This window comes from Bidens hawaiensis, unplaced genomic scaffold (genome assembly GCF_021521415.1).
Source record: "Bidens hawaiensis isolate Kalapana, Puna unplaced genomic scaffold, B.hawaiensis_p1.1 tig00000904_1, whole genome shotgun sequence".
NCBI lineage: Eukaryota > Viridiplantae > Streptophyta > Magnoliopsida > Asterales > Asteraceae > Bidens > Bidens hawaiensis.
The window spans coordinates 3,194,826-3,221,578 of record NW_027491052.1 but is presented as its reverse complement, the minus strand read 5'-3'; the positions used below and the strand labels follow the sequence as shown (position 1 = coordinate 3,221,578).

At 35.0% G+C, this 26,753-nt stretch overlaps 1 pseudogene across 1 annotated transcript; it reads right to left on the bottom strand.

The window, feature by feature from the left end:
- Positions 1 to 4,928: 4,928 nt before the first annotated feature.
- Positions 4,929 to 26,318, bottom strand: LOC143545447 (agamous-like MADS-box protein AP3; annotated as a pseudogene). Its single transcript, XR_013137428.1, has 7 exons — positions 26,132 to 26,318; positions 25,425 to 25,491; positions 6,138 to 6,199; positions 5,913 to 6,012; positions 5,410 to 5,451; positions 5,285 to 5,329; positions 4,929 to 5,143 (listed from the first exon to the last, which is right to left on the bottom strand). The product of XR_013137428.1 is annotated as an agamous-like MADS-box protein AP3 (transcript).
- Between the last annotated feature and the right edge of the window lie 435 nt (positions 26,319 to 26,753).

Genomic DNA, 26,753 nt, shown 5'->3' with positions numbered 1-26,753 from the left:
AACCTACCTTTAGGGGGGATTGCTTATATTGTGAGAGAAAACATTTCATTAGTTATACTTTTGTAACTTATTAACTTAATGAAAAGTTATAAGGAGGTAAAATAAGGAATTCCAAACACCCCCTTAATCTTTACGTTGAGCTTCTTATAAGAATAAAAAATAAATTATTATTGGATACAGAGTGGATGTAACATTGGTTGGTTAACACTTATTCAAATGACTATAAATATTTATGTTTCATTTTGCTTATTTTTTACTTTTAATTCACAAGATCATAAAAAAAGATATTACAATAAACATTCTATAAGAAATAAGATTACTGTGAGAAATGTGAGAAATGAATATGTATCACTAGTTTTATTTTATGTTTTAAATACTTAAAGATAAATAAGGAAAGTATTAATTCATGCTCTCTCTTCAATTAATATAACTAATAAATATAATAGTTATCTATTCAATTAATATAACTTATCAAATTATTAAAATTGGAAAATAATAAGAATTCATTTATTTTAATAAATTATTTTTTCTCTCTTGAATTTTTATCCTACACAAGTACAATTTATTCATAAATTAAAATTTCTTTCTATCCAAAACTAATTTCTTCCAACTCAATATATTAATATCCATCAACACGTAGTTACATTGTGATAAATAGTACAAAAAACTATCTTACACGTGTTTGCATTAAATATCAACAAAAAAAGTACACAACCTACATAAAAACATATAACCTACACTTGCTCTAATAATAAGAAAGCATATAACCTACACACGAATAACATGTAACCGACACACAAGATGCAGCATCAATAAACTACACACGCACACGAAAACGTATAACTTACACACGAAAAATATATAATCTACACTTGAAAATTTTATCCTACACAAATACAATTTATTCATATATTATATATCAATATCAATTAACACGTAGGTATATTGTGATGAATAATACAAAAAACTATCTTACATATGTTAGCATTAAATGTCAAAAAAAAATATACAACCTAAACAAAAACAGATAACATACACTTGTTCTAAGAATAAGAAAACATATTATCTACACACAAAAAAACATATGACCTACACACGTATAGGATATATGTATCCATAATTAGAGAGTGATTTATTATTTTTATATTAATTGTATTAATTGAAGAGAGAGAATGCATTTATTGTTGCATTTATATTTTTTTCATTTATTTTTAAACATTTAAAACCTAAAATAAAACTAGTGGCCCACATTCATTTATCACATTTTCTCACAGTAATTTCATTTCTTTCCTAAACTTAAACCTATATATATATGATTACTAGTTTGAGACCCGTGTATTACACGGGGAATTAATGAAAATTACAATATTTAAACATTAAACAAAATACAATCAATAACACAATTATCATATATTGTTAATACAATTACAACTTGCATTAAAATTACAGGAACTACAAAACAAACATTACGGAAGTATTTTACAAATAAGAAAAAATTTCCTTGTACACTACATTTGTGGTTGTATTGGTCGGATTACTTTGTTTATCAAGAATCAGAATCTTGAGCCCAAACCTGCTTGTAACTCTTGACAAAGCGACGTATAGCTGTCCATGTGAGAACATGGGTTTTTCAAGTACAAACCAACCCTAGATAATGATTGACCTTGGTTTTTGTTTATGGTCATCGCAAAACATACTGCAAGGGAAAACTGTCGTCTTCAAAATTTATATGCTATTTTTGTTGTCTGTTGGAGTCAGTGGTGATCTATGAATCAAAATTATATGTCCAATGTTAGTTCCAGAAATAATTTTTGTTTCAACTACATGAGTACCTAAAGACATAAATTTAGTCGAGTACCGTTGCATAAGCCTTCTTTCTGGTTAAGATTTCTAAGGAGAATAATAGGAACACCAACTTTTAGCACAAGCTTGTGGTTTGGTAATCCGGATATTCTTAAACCATTAAGCAGTTCAGGCGAGTATAAAGCTGTATCAACCGTGTCATTGATATATCTGAACTACATATAGTATCTGAGCTTAAGTACTCGACTTCATCACCTGGAAAAAACTTAAGCAAACTATCATTAATCTCATCAACAATTTCCTTTGTTGGTGCAAGTATGGCTCTATCCTGAAAGTAATGTTGGTTCTTGTAATTCTGTAGAATATCAGGATATAAAAAGTCAAAAAGTTTTAATATAGGATCAACAGAATCTTTTATAAGTAGATTGTCAGGTATATCTATCGTTGCAACACCATCATTAGGACCGCTTACATTATCTTCACATATATTTAAAAGCCATTTTGCAAATAATTTGTTTTCTTCAACATCAAATTATGGCCTACCCATAGTTAACCTTAGGTTTTTTTGTTAATCTTAAGACATTGCATTCACTCCAAATGTAAGAAGAACATAGAGAGGCGTTTACTATGTCTTGTCTAGTGCCTTTTTGAACCACAGGTAGGATCTGTCGAAAGTCTCCACCAAATACAACAACATTTCCTCCAAATAGCAAATTAGAAAACCATGTTTGTGAGCCATTGGAGCTTCGTCCCAAATTATTAATTTGGTTTTTTATAATAATTGTGCCTCGTCTGTGCCTGGATACATGTAGCAAGTAGAATCCTCATTCAGATTTACAGGAATATGAAACCTGGAATGTGCTGTGCGACCTCCGGTTAACAATAGTGAAGCAATTCCACTTAAAGCAACAGTTAGGACGATTTCCCCTTTTGATCTTATGGCAGGTGATAAGGTCTTCCATAAGTACGTTTTACATGTTCCACCATAACCAAATATGAAGAACACACCCCCTTTATTTTACTGAACAACCATCATTTTACGATCAAAAACATTGTTCTGCTCATGAGTAATTGAATTAAATAGAGTTTGGAACTCTACTTTTAACAATTTTTGATCGTATGACAACTCATCATGAAACAAACTATTAGATGCAATAGATATATACTCGGCATCAGGGAAAGGCATGGTCTTATATTTTCTTAAGCTTGAGTTGTTGCGCAACAAGATTTTTTCAATCTCAAATAAAGTGAGCTGCTTGATTTGATCTTCAGTTATCGATAACTCTGTGAAAGTTGAATAAAAAAATTGGGTAATATTAATGACTACATATATAAATATAAAGATTGTAAAACTCACTTCCAAAATATTGATACCTGGTGACTTTATACAATGTAAAATTATGAAAGACCAATCCCAAATAATAATAATAATAATAATAATAATAATAATAATAATAAGAAACAATGTAAAATTATTTAACCATCAAAATAATCTTACTACTATAATAAAACCTGCAAATTGATGGATCTAAAGCAGGAAATTGTAAAATTACCTAATGATAAGGAACAATGGAAAACGGGAGACGGCGGTGGAGATGACGGTCTCGTAGGTGGAGAAAAGAAATGGATTGCACAACTGAAATTAGGAGACGGCGTTGGGATGAGCGGAGGTGGGAATTAGGGTTTGTTATTTGGGTTGGAGTTGAATGAAAAGAAAGGATAGAATAATAAAAGGATCCGAAAAGTATTATTTGGGCGGGTTGACCCGAAATAATTACTATTTTTTTAATATGGGTTAAAAAAATGAGAAGTGATAAGAGCTTGATAAGTGGCACAATAAAGTAGCCTTTTATTAGAGTAGCAAGACAAGATAAGATATTCACCTCTCTATGTTTACAATGGCTATGTAAGATAAGCCAACATAGCATGGCCTTCAATGTTGTTGTGATTAAGAGTATATTGTTTTCCAAAATGCTTGTAGGTTGATTTTATGTATATACATGAACTCATATAATTTCCTTAATATGCTAACTATGTATATTTCATAATAAAAGAAAAAAACACAAATGAATATTGAAAAGGAATGAAAATCTAGGGATGGATCGAACTTGATAATATAGCTCTGTTATATGCTGCTTATTTGTGAGCTTCATTTTGGACCACATTTTGGGTACATCTTGCATCCTACGTTTGTTGTAAGGTTTGGTTTTGAGTATCAACAATTATGTTCATTATATATGTAACGTGACTCCTTATAATTTATGTTATCGTTTAAAAAATACTTCGGGAATCTTCATTGAATATTATTACACGGAGTTATAAAAATATGAGTTTACAAGTCGGTATCATAGCTGATTACAATAGGATGCCTAGAATTTCGAAAACGACTCTAGGTGTAGCAAGAGCATGAGCGAGAGTGTGTTAGAGAACTCTAAACGTGACAAGTTGAGCTATTCGCAAACGTGGGCTCTATAAAATGACTGAATGAGCAATTTAGCACTTTATTCGTCAACATTAATCAAGACTACCGCCCCAGCCACTCTTTAGCACTGCTCAAGACACCATCCCAGTTCAAGTTGATGTATATATTGTCGGTGAAGCATTCATTGGTAGTGCGCCCAAAAGTTCCCCTAATGAGGTCCTTACACATGCCTGGCTTCCCACTGACTTTGACTGACGAGCACTATCATCACCGACAAATCTATACATCGATAAAATTTCTTTGATTTATAGTGCTTAATGTAAGACAATATACAACTATGTGCTTTTATCTGCATAGTCATGTGCATACCTGAAATTATGAAAGTTATGCACTTATTTAATAAAGTAAAGGGTAACTCGATTAAAAATGTCTTCGATTTAGCTGCCAGTTCCTTCCCATCCATGAAGAATCCGAAAATATCATTGATGATCAATGGTTTTGATATTTAAACAAAGTATCAAGAAGTTAGAAGAAGTGCATTTGAACAAAGTAAACACCATATATGAGAAAACATAAACCGGAAACACACCAAATAGCAATCTATCGTAAGTCAACCAAACGAGGCAAAACGTTATATGACTTATGAACAAGTCAACACACAGATAAATTGTCTTAAAATTCATATTAATTATTTAGTAATTAGTTAACTGATAGCTAGCCAAGCAAGCCATAGGTAGTGAGATGAGATGCAGTGGGCCCAGAGGCGGTGACCGTACCATGAAGATTGTTGGGATGGTCCGGTTGCAACCGTAGTGTTAGAATATGCGGTGGTGCACCCATTTGTGTGTATCCGTAAACATTTTCATACTCCATTCCATTTTCTATCAACCCATATTGTGGATCCTCTCCTCTTATATCCTGCATTTTTATGTCAAAAAATCATAAAACTAAAGGTTAACACTAAATATGAAGATGTGACTTGTAGCACTTTAAACCGGTTAAATATGGTGAAAATGGCATTTCAAAGTGTGAGAAGATGATGAAGTTAAGAATACTTACAAATTCATGCATGAGTTTTTTGTATACATCTTGGGCACTCCTCACCTGAAAGAAAATTCAGGGTTATTTTTTAATTTTATTAAAAATTAAATATTAGCAAGTTCTTTTTATAAAAAAGATAATACCTTCTTCTTTGAAGTCTCCACTTTATTACCAATTACTTTGAGCTGCATTGTTTTGTTAACATCAGATTATGAGTTTTTACATCTTCAACAGTATAATCAATTAATCATAGCAGATGGTTTCAAATGAACAAGTGAAATACCAACCTTTTAAAGGGGTCTCTTAGTAGATTTCATAAACAGACCAAAGTAAATAAGCTGGTTAAGGTTTATACGGTTCGGCTTACAGTTTGTAGTCACGCATATGTAAATTTATGCATACCAAACCTTTTACCTTGACTGGCTAACTCTTTTTCATGTTTATAATTGCAGAATAATTTTATAATTTTTAAAATAATTTAGAGATTTTATTATATAAAGAAAACGTGCAAATTCAAAATATTCAAATCGCCAAACCCATAGATTTAGTTTGTTTTTTTAAAACTTTAATCAGTGGTTCATCTCAAACGTTTTGTTAGAACTGACTAAAGCGAATCGTAATTATAAAAAAAAGGTACAATGCTTACCTTGCGCTCACGAATAACATAAACAGCCTCTTGTGAATCTTTTTCAAGTGCAAGTAATTCTTCAAAACTCATATCTTCCAGGCAATCACCCAATCTTTGCCTGGACAAAATCCATCAATAAGAAAAAAGGTCAAAAGATTCCCATGACTTTAGTCTTAGATGAATAAAAATTAAATTAAGTTAAGAAAATAAAAGTTGAGGAAGTAAAGTTGAAGTTAATGGTACCTAATTTGCTTCCTAAGATTTCTGTTCACATCTTTCTGTTGTCTCAGTTCTTCTTGCATTTTCTGCATATCATTTTACGGAGAAGCCATTAATAATAACTTTGCATTAATGATTTCATTTATATATTTATATACATTTGTCTGTTTAGTGATAGATTCAAAAATTTTGCACCAGAGGTGACGAAATAAACGAGTTGGGTTAAAGTGCACACAATTAAAAAATTGATTACGTATATTTTATGGTGTTCAAAAAAATTATTATAATACAAAAGAAAAATGTTATAAGCGAAAGTAATATAAAGGTGGCCCGACCAATTTGAAATCCAATACATTCAGAACAGGTCTGTCGGTTAAAATGTTGAAAAGTAAAGGAAAATTCAACTAAAATTGACGACCCGGTTGGTCTGGTACACATGACAGGTTATAATTGGTTGGTAGATTTGTTTAATTAAAACTTATTTTCTTAAAAATTTAACATTACTGGATTAAAACAAATATACCAAAACTCGTAACTTTTTCTCTCTTTGCATAATGTATAACTTTAACATACTTTCAAACCCCTCAATGAAAGATTAATGATACACATGAATAACACTTGGTGCAACCCGATATCAACTAAATAATATTTTAAAGCAGCTTTTAAGATAACTTTTTTTATTTTAAATATTTATAAACCATATTTATTAAATAAAAATTAGTTTGGGTTAGCTTGTGAATGTGTGAAAATTTGGGTTTGTATTAGATTGTGTAGATAGAAGGAAGAAATAGTATATTTTTATTGAAAAGTTTGGTTGGATTATACCATTGGATGGTCTTAGAAATTTATGAAATTGTCATAAACTTATGAGTTATGACGTACTTGAGTATTTGATGTTTCAATTCAGATTTTTAGACTAGTTTGATAAAGGAGCAATATTTTGATCCCACAAGTGATGCTCGAGTTTTAGACAAGAAACAAAGCAACACGAAGAATTTTTCAAGTGTATTTTTCAATCTTCCAAGCCGGAAGGTAATATGTTTGCACTTCTAGACGATAAACAAAACAGTGTGTTGGAATGTTGGTTTTTGTTGTAAAAACAGACAGTTTAATTGGCAGAAAAATTATTGCTAGCTTGAATTCATGCTACCATTTAGGTTATAGTCTTATAGACCGTTCCGAGGAGACAACATCCCTAGACCTGGCAATAGGACATGGTCTTCTTGACACTTGATTATTCATCATTCTAAAATGAGATTAGTTTATACTAATTTACATTTTGCATCTCCTGACCCGTAGACCTGGCAATAGGACAAGGTTCTCGGCCTTTTGAAATCATTGGGTTCACCTAGTTGGGCTTTGGATTTTGTTCAAGTGGGCTTCTAATTCGTTGTGCCAGTCATTCGAGGTAAGTTCATAGCCTTCACCACTACCAAATCCTCTGAGGTAAGTTTTCAACCATGTTCTCAAGATTGTGTGGATAAAATTAATCTATACAAACTCCACAATGATAACTTGCTTAGAGATATGGAAAGAGTGAAATCCGAAAATTTTAAACTTAAGAAAAATGAAAAAGCCTTCTTAGATAAAATAGAAGCAAATAAAAAGGATTTTTCTAAGCTTAAATCTGAATTCAGCATAAAATGTTGTCACCACCTAGATGCCAAGCAGGAAATTGCTGAATTAACCGCTAAACTGGAAGTCTCCAAAATAGAAATTTTGAATTTAAATGCTAAATTTGAAAGAGCTGAACTAGATTTCAAAAAATTCGAGGGTTCTAGAAAATAGTTAGTTCAATGATTGATAATCAGCTATGGTGGAAGGAAAACGAAGGTAGGGGTATAGGTTATAATCAGGTACCCCCACCTTACAATGATAACTATGTTCAACTTCCTGTCACCAACGAACAAGAAGAAAAAGAAAAGTGCATGCAGTATGGTAAGTCAACCGCAAACGACAAGGGTAAGGTTGGTTCAGTCACGGCAACTGAAACAACAATCGGGGTGAACGATTCTAATGTGTTTACTTCATGTGCAGATGAAGTAATTATTGAGGAATGGACTGATGAGGATGATGATTCATCTGTTTTGAATAACAAAGACATTGACTCTCATGTTTCTTTAAATTTGCCGGTTTTGAACTCTATTACTGCAGATGTTTGTGTGGGCTCCGTTACAAAGAGCAATAAACTTGATGAAATTAAAAATCCAAATAAACTTTTTTCACCTAAGTTTGTTAAAGAAAGATGTTCATGTGCTCACCACTGTGAATCCAAAGGAAGACAAACAAGCTCACACAACAGAGCAAGATCGGGAATCGGCCATAACGATTTTTTCGTTAAAAGGCAAACATGTTTCAACTGTGGCATTCCCGGTCACATTGCTAGAAATTGTTCTCGTCTCCCTTATGTTCCATATTACAGACACCATCAGAGGACCATGCCTCAAAATACCTACATGAACTTTAACTCAAATAAAACGAGGTATTATAAGGCAAGATCCTCTAACGGTGATTGGAGGAGAAACAAGGCTGATAGGTCAAGTTCCCATCAGACCAAGCCTGTTACGGTTCAAAAGCGGAACGGGAACTCTGTTTTGGGTCTAAGACCAAAGTGGGCCTCAGAATCGAAATCGGTTAGAAAGTCAAAGTCAAATGTGCATTCCGTCCGCAAACCGGAGACAAAGCCAATTGTCTGTTCAAAAAATAAAGTTTTAAAACCCAAATACAGATGGTTGCCTAAATCTATGGTGAACAAGTCATCAAAGTCTTCCTGTTCGATTTGTGATAATCGGGAAGACATGTCATGGCAACCCGTGACACGTTTGAACAAGTAAGGTTTACCCAGAACGACTATGGACTGGGTACCTAAGACTAACTAATTTCGCACATCGTGCAGGAACAGCTATGAAGGAATATCATCAGACCATGGTATGTTGATAGTGGTTGTTCCAGGCATATGACAGGAGACATCTCTCAACTACACGACATTCAAATTTTTAATGGAGGGTATGTTTCCTTAGCGGGAGGAAAGAAGGGTACTTTGATTGGGTGATCGACTCATTTCATGGTAGTGCAAGAAATAACAAACGGTGTCCACTTCAACTGCCGAGGCGAATGATCTTGCTTCTGCCTGCTGTTCACATGTCATCTGGATGCAACATCAATTGCTGGATCATGGTTTGAAATTTCTTTACTTCTATTTTCTGTGAAAATGATGCTGCCATTGTCATTGTTAAAACCGGTTCAGCATTCTAAAACCAAGCACATCGATATCAAAATTCATTTTATTCATGACTGTTATGACCGGAAACTATTCCATCTTGAACAGGTCCACACTGATAATAATGTGGTGGACCTTTTTACGAAACCGGTCGTAACAGCCAAATTCAATGTGCTTGTAGGGTTTCTTAAGATGTTACGTTTTGAAGACCGAGTATTTTTGAGGTTTAAATTGTGTACATAATTTCTGTACAAATTTAGGGGGAGAAAAAGAAAAAAAATACAAAAAGAGTGTGTGTGTGTGTGTGCTTAAAAAAAATCAAAAACGTTTTGTTCTCTTGCTTAAAATCATGCCGGTTACTCAAGTTCAACGAACATATTTCATATGTTTGGTCCTGTCATCAATTCTTGACTCACAGGATAGCCATTAACCTTAGGACTGAAAGTAACCGGGGCAACTGAACATACATAAAAATTAATTTTTGGTTTAACTATCAGTTTAAGTTCTTTCACTGAAAATCATGTCGGCCACTTAAAGTTTGATGGACACATTTTATTGTGTGTTTGGTCCTATTGTCTACCTGTAGACACATAGGATAGCCATTCACCTGAAAATTGAAGGCAGCTGGGGTGATTGGATTTAAATCGTCTTTGGAATATCATCTGGGAAGTGATATTATTATTCAGCTAAAAGCTTTTCAGATTGCTTAAAGTTTTTCAAATGAAAATTGATCCAACCTTTGAGAAATGATAGATAAATTGATTTTGAGTGCCTAATGTGTGAAGTTATTAGGCTAAAAAGGATTTTGATTAGTTATTGATGTGTGTGGAAGCTTTTCATGATACGTAAAAGTTGAGGTGATATAAACTAAATATGCTAAACTTATTGTGGAAAGTCATTTTGAAAATTTTTACATGTCCCTAGACACATGTCTCCGAATGATAGGCAGAAAAGCAATTACCCAGTCATACACGAGCCCGTTAGTATCTTGATCACCAAAAAGGTTATATTTCTTAAATATATATATATATATATATATATATATTATTTAATTCATCATTAAATTGTTTTCTAAAAGCTTAAAGGGGTCTCAGGGAACTATAGGGGTGGGGCATTCAAATAAGTCCTAAACACCCTGAATGTAAGGCTTGTAAGTCCGGAAGGCATGTAAGTCCAATGTTCAACCTTAAAGCTTAATAATCATTTTGTATAGAGAAAATTATTTTAATCAAGTACTAAGGGGTTGGAGTCAAATTGGGGTGATCTGGGGAAAGCCAAATACGCCTTGAGAATAGATAAGGGGCATCAAAGGTCCATAAGTGATGTCCATGTAAGTCTTATGCCTAATCGAATCTAATCATATCACTATCGCAATGAATATCATGAAAATTACCCGTTATCAACCTTTTCACTATGTCACAATAATGCTGAAAATGAATCATTGTGAAAGTGCCTTAATCAATATGATTTCATATTCGGATCTTTTCATAAAAAGGTGGTTCGTTTTTAAATAGCTGAAATTTGATCCCAATATACGTTGATTTTCTAAAGACTGGATAGGTAAATTTTGTTTTAGTTTAGTTTTTATTCTAATTTTATTTTATTTTTAATTTTTAGTTTTTACCTCATGTTTACTCGTGTCGAAACAAATGTCTTAAGAAATCATTTTCAAATGAATTGGGATTGTTTTTTAGATCATGAAATTTGACGGTTGCAAACAATGTCACGGGCCATTCAGTTAGGCCGAACGTGTCCATAATATTTGTGTTATTGTTCGAGTCATCTTTGGTCCAAGTTGTTTGTGTTAATGGTGTTCTCGGCCCATCCTGGTTCTCGGCCTAGATGGGTATCTCCGGAGTCAGTGGTTTATTAAGGTCCTTCATCCGTTGGTCATGTTTGGAAAATTTGCTGAGATTGAGGCAGATGTTGATGCTGTTGGTGCAGCTGTAGCTGAGGAATATGTGGTTCCTGCTCAAAGGTACAACAGTCAGTACCTACTGCTGAATAAGTTAAAGAGTTCGAAGCGTTCAAGAAAAAGCTCCAATTGACTGCATTGAAACCTCCTCAATCAGTCACTGCGACACATGTTGAAGATGATATTGACGAAGAGCCAGCCACCGATCTTATTCTACGCAAACGATGAAAGAAAGATCCGAGACCGGAGTGTTGGCTAGTGATGTGATACCAACTACTCAACCAACTGTTGCTGAGCCCGTCACTATTGAAGCTCAGACAACTCAAGGCCTATCTCATGCTGCTAAACAAACTCAAGAACAGAGTTTTAAAGATATCTTCGAGCACGAATAAAATCAAGCAATAAACCAAGGGGGAGATTGTTGGGCTATATTTTGTGGTTTATGCTTGGTATTGTTAAACTTAGATTGGGCTTAGTTGGACATTTATGTGTAAACCGAAATCTATTGATTTTGGTGGGCTTTACTTTGTTTTGGGCCTAGGTTGGTAGTCTATATATAGGATGTATGTTTACATTTGTAGGGTTGCCAGTTGGTTCGTGAGTGGGTCATCAGTGGGGTTGATTCATTGACGTGTTTTTGGCCGTCTAGGGGTTGTCATAGACGAGCATTGTATTAATAGTGCTTAAGCACCCGACGTTAATATTAACGTGTGTTTTGAAGCTATTCTTGTGTTCGACGTGTTTGTGTTTTATTTGTGTTATTGAATCATCTAGTGTTGGAATTCCGCACCAACATCTAGATTGTTGATATCATAATTGTAGTGATCGGGACTTACATTCTCTCTCCTTACTTTGACTTTTTTGCCAGATTTAATCTCAACCACATATTTCAATTCATTTAATTAAATATGTGGTCTAGAATGAGAGTTCTTAAGTTCTTACTACTCATCATAATTCTCGAAATATCCTTCCCTATCTATCTACCTATCTATATTCTATATTTATTATTTTTTATCTAATATAAGAGTGGATTTTCAACAACTTATCCATCAATGCACCAAATACCTTCATTCTGCCACGTGGCACTCAATAAATTCACCAACCTTGTTCTCAATAACAATTACAAAATATGCGGGTCATATTTGTTTTTTTTAACCCGACTGGATGATGGTATCTGTCAATTTCTTTGAATGTTTTTTGTTTCAAAGAAACCCTATTCTCTCCATCCAATCCGATGATTCTGATGATAACTATTCTCATCGATAATGATTCTGAACTTCAATAACACCAAGAGAGTTGCTAATTAACCGATGTCTTCTTAGGTTGTTGTCAGTTTTCGATGAAAGATCCAGGTAACTTAGTGAACTTCTTATACGAATTTCAACACTGTTGGGTTTAACACGGGTGTAGCCGCGGCCCGTCTTGGGTTGGGCAGTTGAAGACTAGAAGGGTTGAATGGGTTGGCCACCCACTCAACTTTAGTGGCCCATTTTATATTATTTCTTGTAACTTATGGAGAAAGAAATAAACCCTAGTTAGCCTCCCTATATAAACAAATGTTGTATCTTGTAATTTTGTGAGCACATCAATAAAAGAAGAGACACTGTTCGTTGCCCGTGGACGTAGGTTACACACCGTGACCGAACCACGTAAATCCCGTGTTCAACTTTACTTTATTGCATTATAATAATATTATTATTAATATTGTTTGAAGTTGATTTGTGTTTGTGATAAGTTCACTGCCGCCACCACTAAAGTATTAATATATTGCAATTATTAATTTGGTTTTGCAATTGTTGCTGTGTGTCCCGTGAGATATTAAGCATACGCCAAAAGTCAAGAATATTGTTGACAGTTGCATGTTGTTGGTTTGTTTGATCAAGATTGAACAAGACGCAAGCAAGTCCAGGTTCTAATTTATATTCAGTTCTAGTTTGGTTGTTTGTTTAATTAATTTGAGTTCAGTATTACTTCTCCTTTGTTTCCGTTGCAAGTTTTTTTTCGTTTTATAAATCAATTAGAAATACTGTTAAGTTCTTAAGGCCCAAGCCGTTGTATTGTATTGATTTCTTTAGCCCTATCCGACTCCTTTCGGGTCAGCCGCGTACACGTAATACCTACAAGTGGTATCAGAGCCAGTGTTGGCTCTCACTCTTTGATCTCCGGTATTATGGCTGATGAGGGTAAAACGAAAATCGAGAAGTTCGATGGACAAAACTTTGGATGGTGGAAGATGCAAATCACGGATTTGCTAATACAGAAAGATCTACATGTGGCTTTGGAGGAACCGCCAAAAAAGATTACAGATGAGTGGAAAGCTATTGACAAGAAGGCGAAGTCAACAATTAGGCTTGCCTTGTCTATGAACGTGGCGTACAACATCTTAGACGAAACCACGGCGCGTGGAATTTGGAGGCGTTGTCAAACATGGATGAGAAGCCATCATCTGCAAATAAGGTGTTCCTAATCCGGGAGTTGGTAAACGCACGCATGAAAGAGGGAGGTTCTGTTACCGAACACATATACACCTTCAATTCTCACCTGAGACGTTTATCATCGGTGAAGTTCAAGATTGATGATGAATTGCAAGCTTGCCTACTTTTGTCTTCATTACCTGACAGCTGGTCAGGAACAATCACTGTAGTCACCAGTTCAGTTGGTTCGGATGCCTTGACTTTCAACAAAGTTCGTGACCTGATTTTGAATGAAGATTCTAGAAGGAGGAATAATGGAGAATCATCAAGCACTTTGCTAAGTGCTGAAGGTAGAGGGAGAAGCAAGAACAGAGGAGGCAACAGGGGTAGATCAAAATCTAGGAAAATAAGCAAGTCTAGACCAAGAAAAGATATTACCTGCTGGAATTGCCAGGAGAATGGGCATTTCAGAAGTCAATGTACCAACCCTCCAGCACCTCAACAGAAAAAGGAAGTAAAATCTACTTCAGAAGTAAATGTTGCTACAAATGAAGTTTCAGATGATGAAGCCCTAGTCTGTTGTGTTGAGAACACAGTTGAGTCTTGGATCATGGACTCTGGTGCGTCTTTCCATGCCACTTTTAGCACAAAGAGCCTAATGAATGTTAGAACAGGAAACTTTGGTAAAGTCCGTTTGGCGAATAATGAGGCTCTAGATATTACCGGGATGGGGGATATCGACTTGAAGACTTCTTTAGGAACTACATGGACTCTGAAAGATGTCAGAATAATTCCTGGGTTAAGGAAGATGCTGATTTCTATTGGGCAGCTTGATGTTGAAGGTTATAGTGTTACTTTCGGAGAAGGGCAATGGAAGGTCATAAAAGGTAACTTGGTAATTGCTCGTGGGAAGAAAAAGGGTACGTTGTACATGGCAAAAATCTCAGCAGGAGAGGTGAATTCAGTGGCTAGTGGACCGAGTCCATCATGTTTGTGGCATCAACGACTCGGCCACATGAGTGAGAATTGAAGATACTGGCAGAGAAAGGAAAATTCCCTGATTTGAAAAAGGTGGAACTTGATACAGGGTTCTGTGAACCTTGTGTGCTTGGCAAGAAGAAACGGGTCACCTTCATAAAATCAGGAAAAACACTTAAAGCAAAGAAGCTTGAGCTTGTTCATACTGATGTGTATGGACCAACACCAGTATCATCATTAGGAGGCTCCAACTACTACGTTACTTTCATTGATGACGCTACACGGAAGCTATGGGTCTATTTTCTCAAAAACAAGTTCGAGGTATTTGAGATTTTTAAGAAATGGAGGGCAGCCGTGGAGATGGAAACGAATCTGAAAGTGAAGTGTTTAAAGTCTGACAATGGTGGGGAGTACATCAGCAAGGAATTCGTTAATTACTGTGCTGAGAGGGGTATAAAGATGATTAATACCGTTCCCGGTACGCCACAGCAGAATGGAGTAGCCGAAAGAATTAATAGGACACTGAATGAAAGAGCTAGGGCAATGAGGTTAAATGCAGGGCTTCCAAAGACCTTCTGGGCAGATGCAGTCAACACTGCTGCATATCTTATAAATAGAGGACCGTCAGTTCCTCTTGGTTTTAGACTTCCAGAGGAAGTATGGAGTGGAAAAGAGGTTAAATTCAAACATCTTAAAGTGTTCGGTTGTGATGCTTACATTGGGATAAAAGATACGGAGAGGGACAAGCTTGACCCTAAGGCGAAGAAGTGTACTTTTATAGGCTATGGAGACGCAAAGATGGGCTATAGGCTTTGGGATCCAGAGGCCAGAAAGGTATGTGGGCTCGTGATCCGGTTTTTAATGAAGCAAGACTTTACAAAGATAGAAAGTCATTCACACAAGAAGTTGATAAAGAACATGTAGAGTTTGAAGATTCAAGTGAGAAGGTTGATAGTCAGAGCTCAGAAACATCAGAAGAGGTTTTGGAAGAAAATGCAGATGAATTTGAGGATTTCTCTGACAGTGGGAGTTCAGAGCCTAATACTGAACAGTCTCCACTAGAACAAGAAATGATTACACCTCAGCTAGAGGTTAGGAGGTCTTCCAGAACCATTAGACCTCCTAAGAGATATTCTCCTTTTGTTAATTACCTTCTACTGACAGAGAATGGTGAACCACAGTGTTACTCTGAAGTAATGAGCTTGAAAGACTCGTCTCAGTGGGAGAAAGCGATGAGAGAAGAGATGGATTCACTTAACAAGAACGAGACTTGGGTTCTTACAAAGCTTCCGGCCGGGAAGAAAGCTCTTCAGAACCGATGGGTATTCAGGATCAAGGATGAAAGTGATGATATAAAGAGATACAAAGCACGATTGGTAGTGAAAGGGTTCCAACAAAAGCATGGGGTTGATTATAATGAGATATTTTCCCCTGTGGTAAAAATGACTACAATCAGACTGGTGCTTAGTATTGTGGCTGCAGAAAACTTACATCTAGAGCAGTTGGATGTGAAGACAGCTTTTCTGCATGGTGACCTTGAGGAGGGTATCTACATGGCACAACCATAGGGGTTTCAAACAGTTGGTAAAGAAAGCATGGTGTGCAAGTTAAAGAAGAGTCTTTATGGGTTGAAGCAGGCGCCCAGGCAGTGGTATATCAAGTTTGATGATTTTATGGGCAGGAATGGATACAAAAGATGTGAGATGGACCACTGTTGTTATCTCAAGAAATTCGCCAGTTCTTATATCATTCTACTGTTGTATGTAGATGATATGTTGATTGTCGGTTTAGACATGTCAGAGATTAATAAGTTGAAGCGACAGATGTCTGAAGAATTTGAAATGAAAGATTTAGGTCCAGCCAAGCAAATTCTTGGCATGAGCATCACCTGAAACAAGAAGGACAGTTCTCTAACTTTATCTCAGGAGAAATACATATGGAAGATTTTAGAGAAGTTTAACATGAGCGATGAGAAAACCGCTACTCGAAGTACACCTATGGGTAGTCATATTAAACTTTCTAAGGATCAGTCTCCTAGTACTGATGGAGAAAAGGCAGAGATGGCAAAGATTCCTTATGCATCTACAGTGGGTAGTCTTATGTATGCAATGGTATGCACGAGACCTGATATCGCTCACGCAGTGGGAGTTATTAGCAGGTTCATGTCAAATCCAGGGAAAGCACATTGGGAAGCAGTGAAGTGGCTGCTTAGGTACCTAAAGGGAACTTCAAAGATGGCCTTATGCTTTAAAGGCAAGAATGCAATTCTTAAAGGGTTTTCAGATGCTGACTTGGGCGGATGTAAGGAGACTTATAAGAGTACTACGGGATATGTGTTCACTATGGGGGATGCTGCAATCTGTTGGAAGTCTAGACTGCAAAAGAGTGTGGCACTCTCAACCACAGAAGCTGAGTATATGGCAGCTGCTGAAGCGAGTAAAGAGCTTGTTTGGTTGAGGACTTTCTTAGAGGAGTTAGGCAGGGAACAAACAGATTATCCATTGTACTGCGATAATGAAAGTGCTGTGAAATTAGCCAAGAATCCTGTGTATCATGGTAAAACAAAGCACATTCATATGCGTTATCATTTCATTCGGGGTTTAGTCAGTGATGGGACTATTCGGTTGAACAACATTAGGGGAGACAGGAATCCGGCGGATATGTTTACCAAGGTTGTGACCTTGGACAAACTGAAGCTATGTGTAGCTTCAGTTGGTCTCCAGGAATAGTGTTGAGGAGATGGCGACGAACAGGTAGAAGACATGGTATATATTGAAGACAAAAGATTACAGGTACTGGTGTGTTTACAGGTGGAGCAAGTGAAGACGTTCCGAGACTCCAAGTGGGAGATTGTTGGGTTTAATACGGGTGTAGCCCCGGCCCGTCTTGGGTTGGGCAGTTGAAGACTAGAAGGGTTGAATGGGTTGGCCACCCACTCAACTTTAGTGACCCGTTTTATATTATTTCTTGTAACTTATGGAGAAAGAAATAAACCCTAGTTAGCCTCCCTATATAAACAAATGTTGTATCTTGTAATTTTGTGAGCACCTCAATAAAAGAAGAGACACTGTTCGTTGCCCGTGGACGTAGGTTACACACCGTGACCGAACCACGTAAATCCCGTGTTCAACTTTACTATATTGCATTATAATAATATTATTATTAATATTGTTTGAAGTTGATTTGTGTTTGTGATAAGTTCAATGCCGCCACCACTAAAGTATTAATATATTGCAATTATTAATTTGGTTTTGCAATTGTTGCTGTGTGTCCCGTGAGATATTAAGCATACGCCAAAAGTCAAGAATATTGTTGACAATTGCATGTTGTTGGTTTGTTTGATCAAGATTGAACAAGACGCAAGCAAGTCCAGGTTCTAATTTATATTTGGTTCTAGTTTGGTTGTTTGTTTAATTAATTTGAGTTCAGTATTACTTCTCGTTTGTTTCCGCTGCACGTTTTTTTTCGTTTTATAAATCAATTAGAAATACCGTTAAGTTCTTAAGGCCCGAGCCGTTGTATTGTATTGATTTCTTTAGCCCTATCCGACTCCTTTCGGGTCAGCCGCGTACACGTAATACCTAACAAACACATCGTATCTGTATAATGTTTCGATTTCAGATTTGGTTTGTATGAATTGTAACAGATTCGAATTTGTTTCTCTCCGCATCGATTTCTACATATAAACCCTAAATTCATTGTTGCTTATGATATATAAACCCTAAATTCATTGTTGCTTATGATATATAAACCCTAATTGAAAAAAATATTGGAGCCTGGATCATGAAGATCGTCAAAACAAAAGAAGAATTTCATTGATTTGAAGAAATTATAGGTATATTTGAGTAAATAAATTTAACACAAATGGTTTCTGTTATGACTTCTAACAGTTGTACACAAACAAATTGTTAGTAATCATTTTTTATTTTTTTAATAAGTGGAAGATTTAAATACAATTTCAGTCTTTTTGTAGCCAATTTCAATATATTTTGCTCAGCAGTTTCTCTAGGATGCTGGACGAATTCGGCATGGGATGTTAGGATTCAAAAGATAAGCTCTGAGTATTACTTTAGTTACTTGGTTTAAATTATTTGACGCATTGATAATTGGTTCTATCATCGTTATAGATTATGACTTTTGCAGTTGCTTTAACATGTTTTTGGATATTAACGTTGTTGTTAAATTTATGTTCTTCATCTCGATTTCACTATTCATCTTCAGTTGATATGGCCATTCTTCGTCTTTGATTAATCTAGTGATTATTCATCTTTTCTTCTTTTAAAATTTATTTATTGTGTAAAGAATTGAGAAGAAGAAGGTATTGCAGAAGCTAATTCTAAATTTATATCAGGTTAGGGTTTTAAGTTTGAACACACAATTTGCCAGTAGAATTTGTTTATGAGTTGTTACATTTGTCGGTCTAAATTAGGGTTTTGTTTGTTTGATGATTTATGTTTTTTTGTAGTATGATAAGGCTTCAATGTTGGATGAAGCCATTGAATATCCCAAGCATTTTCAACTTTGAGTGCAGGTATGTAGTTCTTGAAAAAAAGATTTTGGCTTTTTGACTATTCAATTTAAAGGTAGTTGAATGAGTTACCTAAAACAAATTAGATACAAACATTTAGAGCTAAAGTGGTCATTTTGGGGCAGTTTTGCTTCCTGAAGAGAGTCTGATTTGTTTCAAAGCTTCAGTAGGTCTCTTTCTTTCATTTTCTTTAATTTTTTATTTTTAACAAAAGAAATGAATGAAGGAAGCTATAGGGAGCATCATGCTAGAATAATAATTAATAAATATGACCATTTTGGGTTTGTTTGAGGGCTAATTTTTTATTTTATTGGACTGATAACTTGTCTTTTTATCGTATGTTTTTACGAAAACATAAAAAAATAACAGGAAAACCTTCATCAATATTGTAATTTATTCTGAATATTATATAACTAACAACAGCTTAGTCATTAAAGATCCAAAAATGGCACTTTCTTCTTTGATGCTCATCACGATTTGTATTTTTTGTTATTCCTATTTATCAGATATGAACATTTGATATGTAGTGTATGAGATTAAAGTTATGCCACAAGGGAATACTTTAATTAATCAACTGTATGTACATATGAATGAGCTACATGTTTGCTTTGCGTTTAGAAAAGGAATTTTGATTTTTAACTCAAAATGTCTTTGGTTTGGAGCACAATAGCGTTTGACTTGAGGCCAAACAAAGAGAAACAAGGGCATCATTGTCTATTTGTACTCACGTTTCTTTTTACATCTTTAATTTTTTTTATAATTTAACTTTATATGTTTTGTTTATTAGTAGCTATGGAAACAAGTTTAAAATAGAACAGTGACATTTTAAGTGTTTTCAAAAATGAAAAAGCATACAAGACAATCATAAGATATAAAATTTTCTTTATATTTAATAAATAATATTTTGTGTTATATTTTATGACTTAATGTTATTTAATCAGAATAACATGTTTCTTGACCCAACTCATTTTGACTCGGCCCATATTTTCTCCAGCTTATCGAAACTTTTGAATTCACCAATGTATGCAGATGCACTCATGAAATAGAATTAATCGGGAGATACTTACTTTGTGTGTGTGTGTGTTTTGGTTGAAATTTTGTTACATTGTCATACAATATGTTCTTATTGCTTGACAGGTCGAAGGAGAGTCGAACAGTTCTTCCATTTATTCAAGATGTTATGGTGCATATGAATCAAGTTTTGGCCTTTTGGGGCCACTGAGTACACCACAACAGTAGTTATTTGGTTTGTGATATGTTTAACAAGCATGAATTACTTAAATTGTTATTTACTTTGGGATTAAAAAAGATTGTATAATCTGACATGTGTGTTTTGTAATTTCAGTCTCTCTGTTTACTGCAAGAAGTGCTTTGAGGACATAAACAACTATCATCTCTTACAATTTGATTGTAGTTTTTGTATATTCTTCATGTAGCACACAAGCTACAAAGGTTTTTATACCAAAAACAGTTTTAAGGAAGTTATTATAGACAAAAAAAAAATTAAATAAATAAAATTGTATTATTTTTTTTCCTGTTATTTATGTAACACATATTTAATGAAGTGAAAATTTTTGTAATTATTATTTTTATTATTATATTTATTATTTGTATTTTATTACAGGCCCGTGTATTACACGGGTTCTAACCTAGTGTGTGTGTGTGTATATATATATATATATATATATAAGAAAAACCAAAAATCCTATGTGTCGTGATGTAGTCGCTCCCCTTTTTTATGAAAGCCACAAGATTTCTTGATTTTTAAATGGATACCTTTCATTGATTTAACTCAAATTCATGGATATGGGTCTCACCAAACCCAGATAGCTTTTAAACAGGTTATAACATCTCATTAAATTAAAAAATAATCTCATCAAAATATTTGATATGAAAATCCTATAAAATAGGAATATACTAAAAATTAATATCCTATTTTATTTAAAAAAAAAGATATTATTTATAATTAAGAAAAATTTTATAATAAAAAAATAAATGGGTAATGGGTATCACCAAACCCAGATAAATTTTAAACCGGATTATAACATATCATTTATTTATGAAGTCATTTCATCTCAAACCTCAAGTATATTAATTATTAACTTTCTTACAATAAATAAAATTAAAATCCAAATATAAATATATAAATATTAAAAATGAATAATGTAAAACAACCCCCGTAATACGGGGGATAAAATCTAGTGTGTGTATATATATATATATAATCTGAAGAGTTAATAGCCATTTTCGTCCCTGTGGTTTGCTACTTTCGCCACTTCAGTCCAAAGTTTAAAAATTTGTCAATTTAGTCCTTATAGTTTTAAACATTAGCCAATTACGTCCTCTCGTCTAACGACATCCAACTATGCCGTTAGTTTAAGGGGTATTTTTGTCTTTCTCCTGTTTATGTTTAGTTAATGGTAAGTTTCGTCCCTGTGGTTTGATACTTTTGCTACTTCAGTCCAAAGTTTGAAAAATTTTCAATTTTATGTTTAATTTATTCGGTTTTTTTTTTTTTTTTTTTTTTTTGCTACTTCAGTCCATGATGGAATTCATTGGTAAAATCAGGGTAATTCCCTAAAACTGAACTACACCGAAAAACTAAAATCGTTTCTGTGATTAATGCATAATAGTTAGGGTTTGGAGATTAACATATCGTAGCAAACATCTGGGTCGAAATTAGAATCAGGAGGTCGAATATCCCGCATTTCCATGTTTGCTTAAGAAATCGATGCACTAAATCGCATGTGTGTTCTTCAAATCGTGGTATTATTATCGACAGAGTAAACGTAAACTTGTTTTGGTCGATGCTCGATGGTTTTGGGCTTGGATTATGCTCTTAAGGGCTATAGACAAAAAAAAATTGAATAAATTAAACATAAAATTGAAAAATTTTAAAAATTTTGACTAAGGTAGCAAAAGTATCAAACCACAGGGACAAAACTGACCATTAACTAAACATAAACAGGAGAAAGACAAAAATACCCCTTAAACTAACGGCATAGTTGGATGCCGTTAGACGAGAGGACGTAATTGGCTAATGTTTAAAACTACAAGGACTAAATTGACAAAATTTCAAACTTTGAACTGAAGTGGCTAAAGTAGCAAACCATAGGGACGAAAATGGACATTAACTCTAATCTGAATTTCTTATAACACGACACGCAGCTTCTAACTCTACGCCACCTAAATACCCACTGTACCACTTGGTTGAGAGGAATATGCTATTAGACCAAACGCATCTTAACATAATAACTTATTTGGTTGTAGTATTGTAGATAGAGTAACGCGTCTTGAAGCTTGCATTTTTTTATAACAGGATTGCTTTTAACTTTCTATTATAATCAAATACCACCTGAGTGTGAAATTAATATGATGTGTTTTACTTTACCCGACCCAAAGTTTTTAATGTCCAGCCCTATAATATTGGAGCATTCAAAAACAGTGAACCATTTAAAGAAAAAAATTCTAGATCCTTCACTGGCCATGCCCCGAGCACTACTTATTTAACTTATGTGAGCTCAGCTTATTCCAACCTATTTTTCTAGATCTTCAACTCGACATTTGAGTAATCTTTAAGCTCTAGCATGACCCATTATCATTTAGTAATTATCTTATTATTTTATTTTTAAAATTTATAGTTTTATATATAATTACAATTATACTATTATGTTATTTTTATATGGAATATTGGTTTTATATAATCTCAACTATGCCCTATTGGTAAATATCAGTCCCAACTTTACACTTGCCTGCTGACAGTCCCAACTATTGGTGTATTTGTTTTTAACGGGCCGCGACTAATGGATGACTAACTCCGTTAGTCTAATGCTTATGTGGCACGCCTAGTTGTAAAAAAAAATCTACGTGGCAACATTACGTGTCATCTGATGCTGAGTAGGCTGCGTTGTTGGACCCATCACTAAACACAAACTTATCATCATCTTCATCAGATCGTTATAAACCTATAACAATCATCAAATCATCCCCCAAATCATACATCTCCACACTAATTTAGGGTCTAGATCGTGTCTCTTTCAAGATCGATATTCATTTTCCCTCTTTTAACCATAATTCGTAACAGCTTTTTGTCAAACTAATTTTGGATCTAATTGTCGCTTTCTTCATGATCTTCGGCGACGGTTTTTGTCTGATTCCTGAGATTCAGTTGAAGGGATAGGAGAGGGTGGTGTTTCCGGTGACAGTTGCAGACGAGGCGGTGGCCGTGGAGTTCCAACGTGGCGGCGGTACAGAGATCGAGCGAAAGTTGCAGGTACAGAAGCGGAGTAAAATTTACAGGAGATGGCCGAATAACATGGTAGTCACCGACTATTTCTGTATGGATCTCCACCGCCGGTGGCCGACGAATAAAATAATGGTGGGGGGCTATGGGTTCCGGTGGTGGTTGTAGGTAATGGACATGGTGGTGGTCATGGGTTTCGGTGGTGGTTGTAGGGGATGGACATGGTGGTGGTCGTGTGTTCCGCCGATGGTTGGCGTGTTTTCCGGCGATGGTTGCAGGGGTGGTGGGTTGCAAGAGTGGATCTGATGAAGATGATGAGTTTGTGTTTAGTGATTGTCCAACAAGGCAGCCTACTCAGCATCAAATGCCACGTAATGTTGTCATGGAGATTTTTTGACAACTAGGTGGTAGCGTTGTTGGACCCATCACTAAACACAAACTTATCATCATCTTCATCAGATCGTTATAAACCTATAACAATCATCAAATCATCCCCCAAATCATACATCTCCACACTAATTTAGGGTCTAGATCGTGTCTCTTTCAAGATCGATATTCATTTTCCCTCTTTTAACCATAATTCGTAACAGCTTTTTGTCAAACTAATTTTGGATCTAATTGTCGCTTTCTTCATGATCTTCGGCGACGGTTTTTGTCTGATTCCTGAGATTCAGTTGAAGGGATAGGAGAGGGTGGTGTTTCCGGTGACAGTTGCAGACGAGGCGGTGGCCGTGGAGTTCCAACGTGGCGGCGGTACAGAGATCGAGCGAAAGTTGCAGGTACAGAAGCGGAGTAAAATTTACAGGAGATGGCCGAATAACATGGTAGTCACCGACTATTTCTGTATGGATCTCCACCGCCGGTGGCCGACGAATAAAATAATGGTGGGGGGCTATGGGTTCCGGTGGTGGTTGTAGGTAATGGACATGGTGGTGGTCATGGGTTTCGGTGGTGGTTGTAGGGGATGGACATGGTGGTGGTCGTGTGTTCCGCCGATGGTTGGCGTGTTTTCCGGCGATGGTTGCAGGGGTGGTGGGTTGCAAGAGTGGATCTGATGAAGATGATGAGTTTGTGTTTAGTGATTGTCCAACAAGGCAGCCTACTCAGCATCAAATGCCACGTAATGTTGTCATGGAGATTTTTTGACAACTAGGCGTGCCATGTAAGCATTAGACTAATGGAGTTAGTCATCCGTTAGTCACGGTCCGTTGGAAACAAATACACCAATAGTTGGAATTGTCAGCAGGCAAGTGTAAAGTTGGGACTGATATTTACCAATAGGATATAGCTGGGATTATTTAAAACCAATACTCCTTTTTATATTGATATTACAATATGTAAAGATTTCCTTAGATTATATAAAATTGTGTGATTAATAGCTTCGATTAGTCTCTCAAGCTAACTTAATCTTCAAAAAGTGAAAGCTGATAGCTTATTATCATATTCCAGTCCATTTAACCTCGATTCGATTCAATTTTATAGCAAGCTGATGTTAAGAAAATCACAAACGTCTGTGCTTGTTTACAGCCTTACATGTCTTCAATTTGTCACAACTTGACACAACGGACGATCTGTTAACGTACATGTATTAATCAAGTACAATCTTTAATGACATTATTCACTTCCAGTATTCACTAATTTGTTTTTCTCATTATTCCAACAATAAGTTAAACGTTTCTATATACACATGACCCATGCAATTGTTTCATGTATCAATATTTTTATAAATATCCGCAAGAGATATTGAGATTCTCCTTTTATGTTAGTTATTACTTGAACAAATCATATTAGCAAAATGATTAATTTTAAACTAATTTACATATAATAATTACTTACTTAGTATTGATTCAATTGATTAATCAACAATTATTGTGTTTTAAATACTTTTAACATGAATCTAGCTAGTAGTAGTAGACTAGTACCAGTCCAATCTTTCTCATAAGTCATAACCTTTTAACAAAATTTTTAGCCAAAATCATCAATATGTTCATATCAATTAATCAAACCACTTACCTGATAATGCGAGTTCCAGAGATTGATTCCAGACGCCTTCTGATAATGATCGAAGAACTGCTTCATCCTGATCATGATCAAACATTCACAATCAAAATAAATAACAAGCCGTAAAACAATCAACCGATCCAAGTACTCAGAAACATCTAACATTTTAAAAACCCTAAAATAATCAACTGACTCGAATACTCAAAAGCATTTAATCAAAATCAATAAGAAGAAACCGTAAAACAATCAACCGATCCAAGTACTCGAAAACATCTAAAATTTTAAAAACCCTAAAATATTCAACTGACTTGAATACTAAAAAGCATTTAATCAAATTCAATAAGAAATCGTATAACAATCAAACGAGTCAAGTACTCGAAAGCATCTATAACGAAATCAGTAACAAACCGTAAATTAAATAATCAACTGATTCAAGCACTCGAAACCATCTATAACAAAATCAATAACAAACCGTAAATTAAACAATCAACTGATTCAAGTACACGAAAGCATCTAACAAAATCGATCAATAACAAACTGCAAAACAATTAACCGATTCAAGTACTCGAAATTAGCATCTAATCAAAATCAACAAGAAACCGTACGACGTAAAATATATAATCAACCGATTCAAGTACTCGTAATTAGCATCTACAACAAAATCAATAAGAAACCGTAAATGAAACATGAATCAACTGTGGAAAGCTAGGGATGCATACGTAATGGAAGGACTGATGTATTCATGAAGCTTATCGGTACAAGAGACCATAATAATGGACACCTTTGCATCACACAACACGGTGAGCTCACTCGCCTTCTTGAACAACCGTTGCGTCTCTTGGAATACGTCACCTTCCTGCTCGTCGAGTTCTCTATCTTCTTAATCTGAATCTTCCCTCGCGCCATTGATGATGTTATTGTTATCAAGGTTGCGTATAGAAGAGGAAACGAACACACAGCAGGTAGGTGTGTGGCTTGAAATCGTGTGGTTGGAAGAGAAAAAGAAACAGAAACACGCAGTGAGTGTGTGTGTGTGTGTGTGTGAATAATAATAATAATAATAATAATAATGGGAAGAGGAAGAAAGGCGGGTGGAAATGTTACCAGAAATAGGAAGCAGCGTTGAGTTGCCTCAAATGAGAAAAGGGTGGGAAGGGTGGAGAAATCTATTTAATTATCCAATTACATTCCGTTCTAAACAAACCGAGCGTCTGATGAACTGTACGTTTATATTCGTCTATTTAAAAATTATAACGAACACAAACATAGAATTTTGTTTGGTAAGCTTGGCGAACGGACATGACGGAGGCCGCATGACAAATGGATATGAACAGAGGCCGC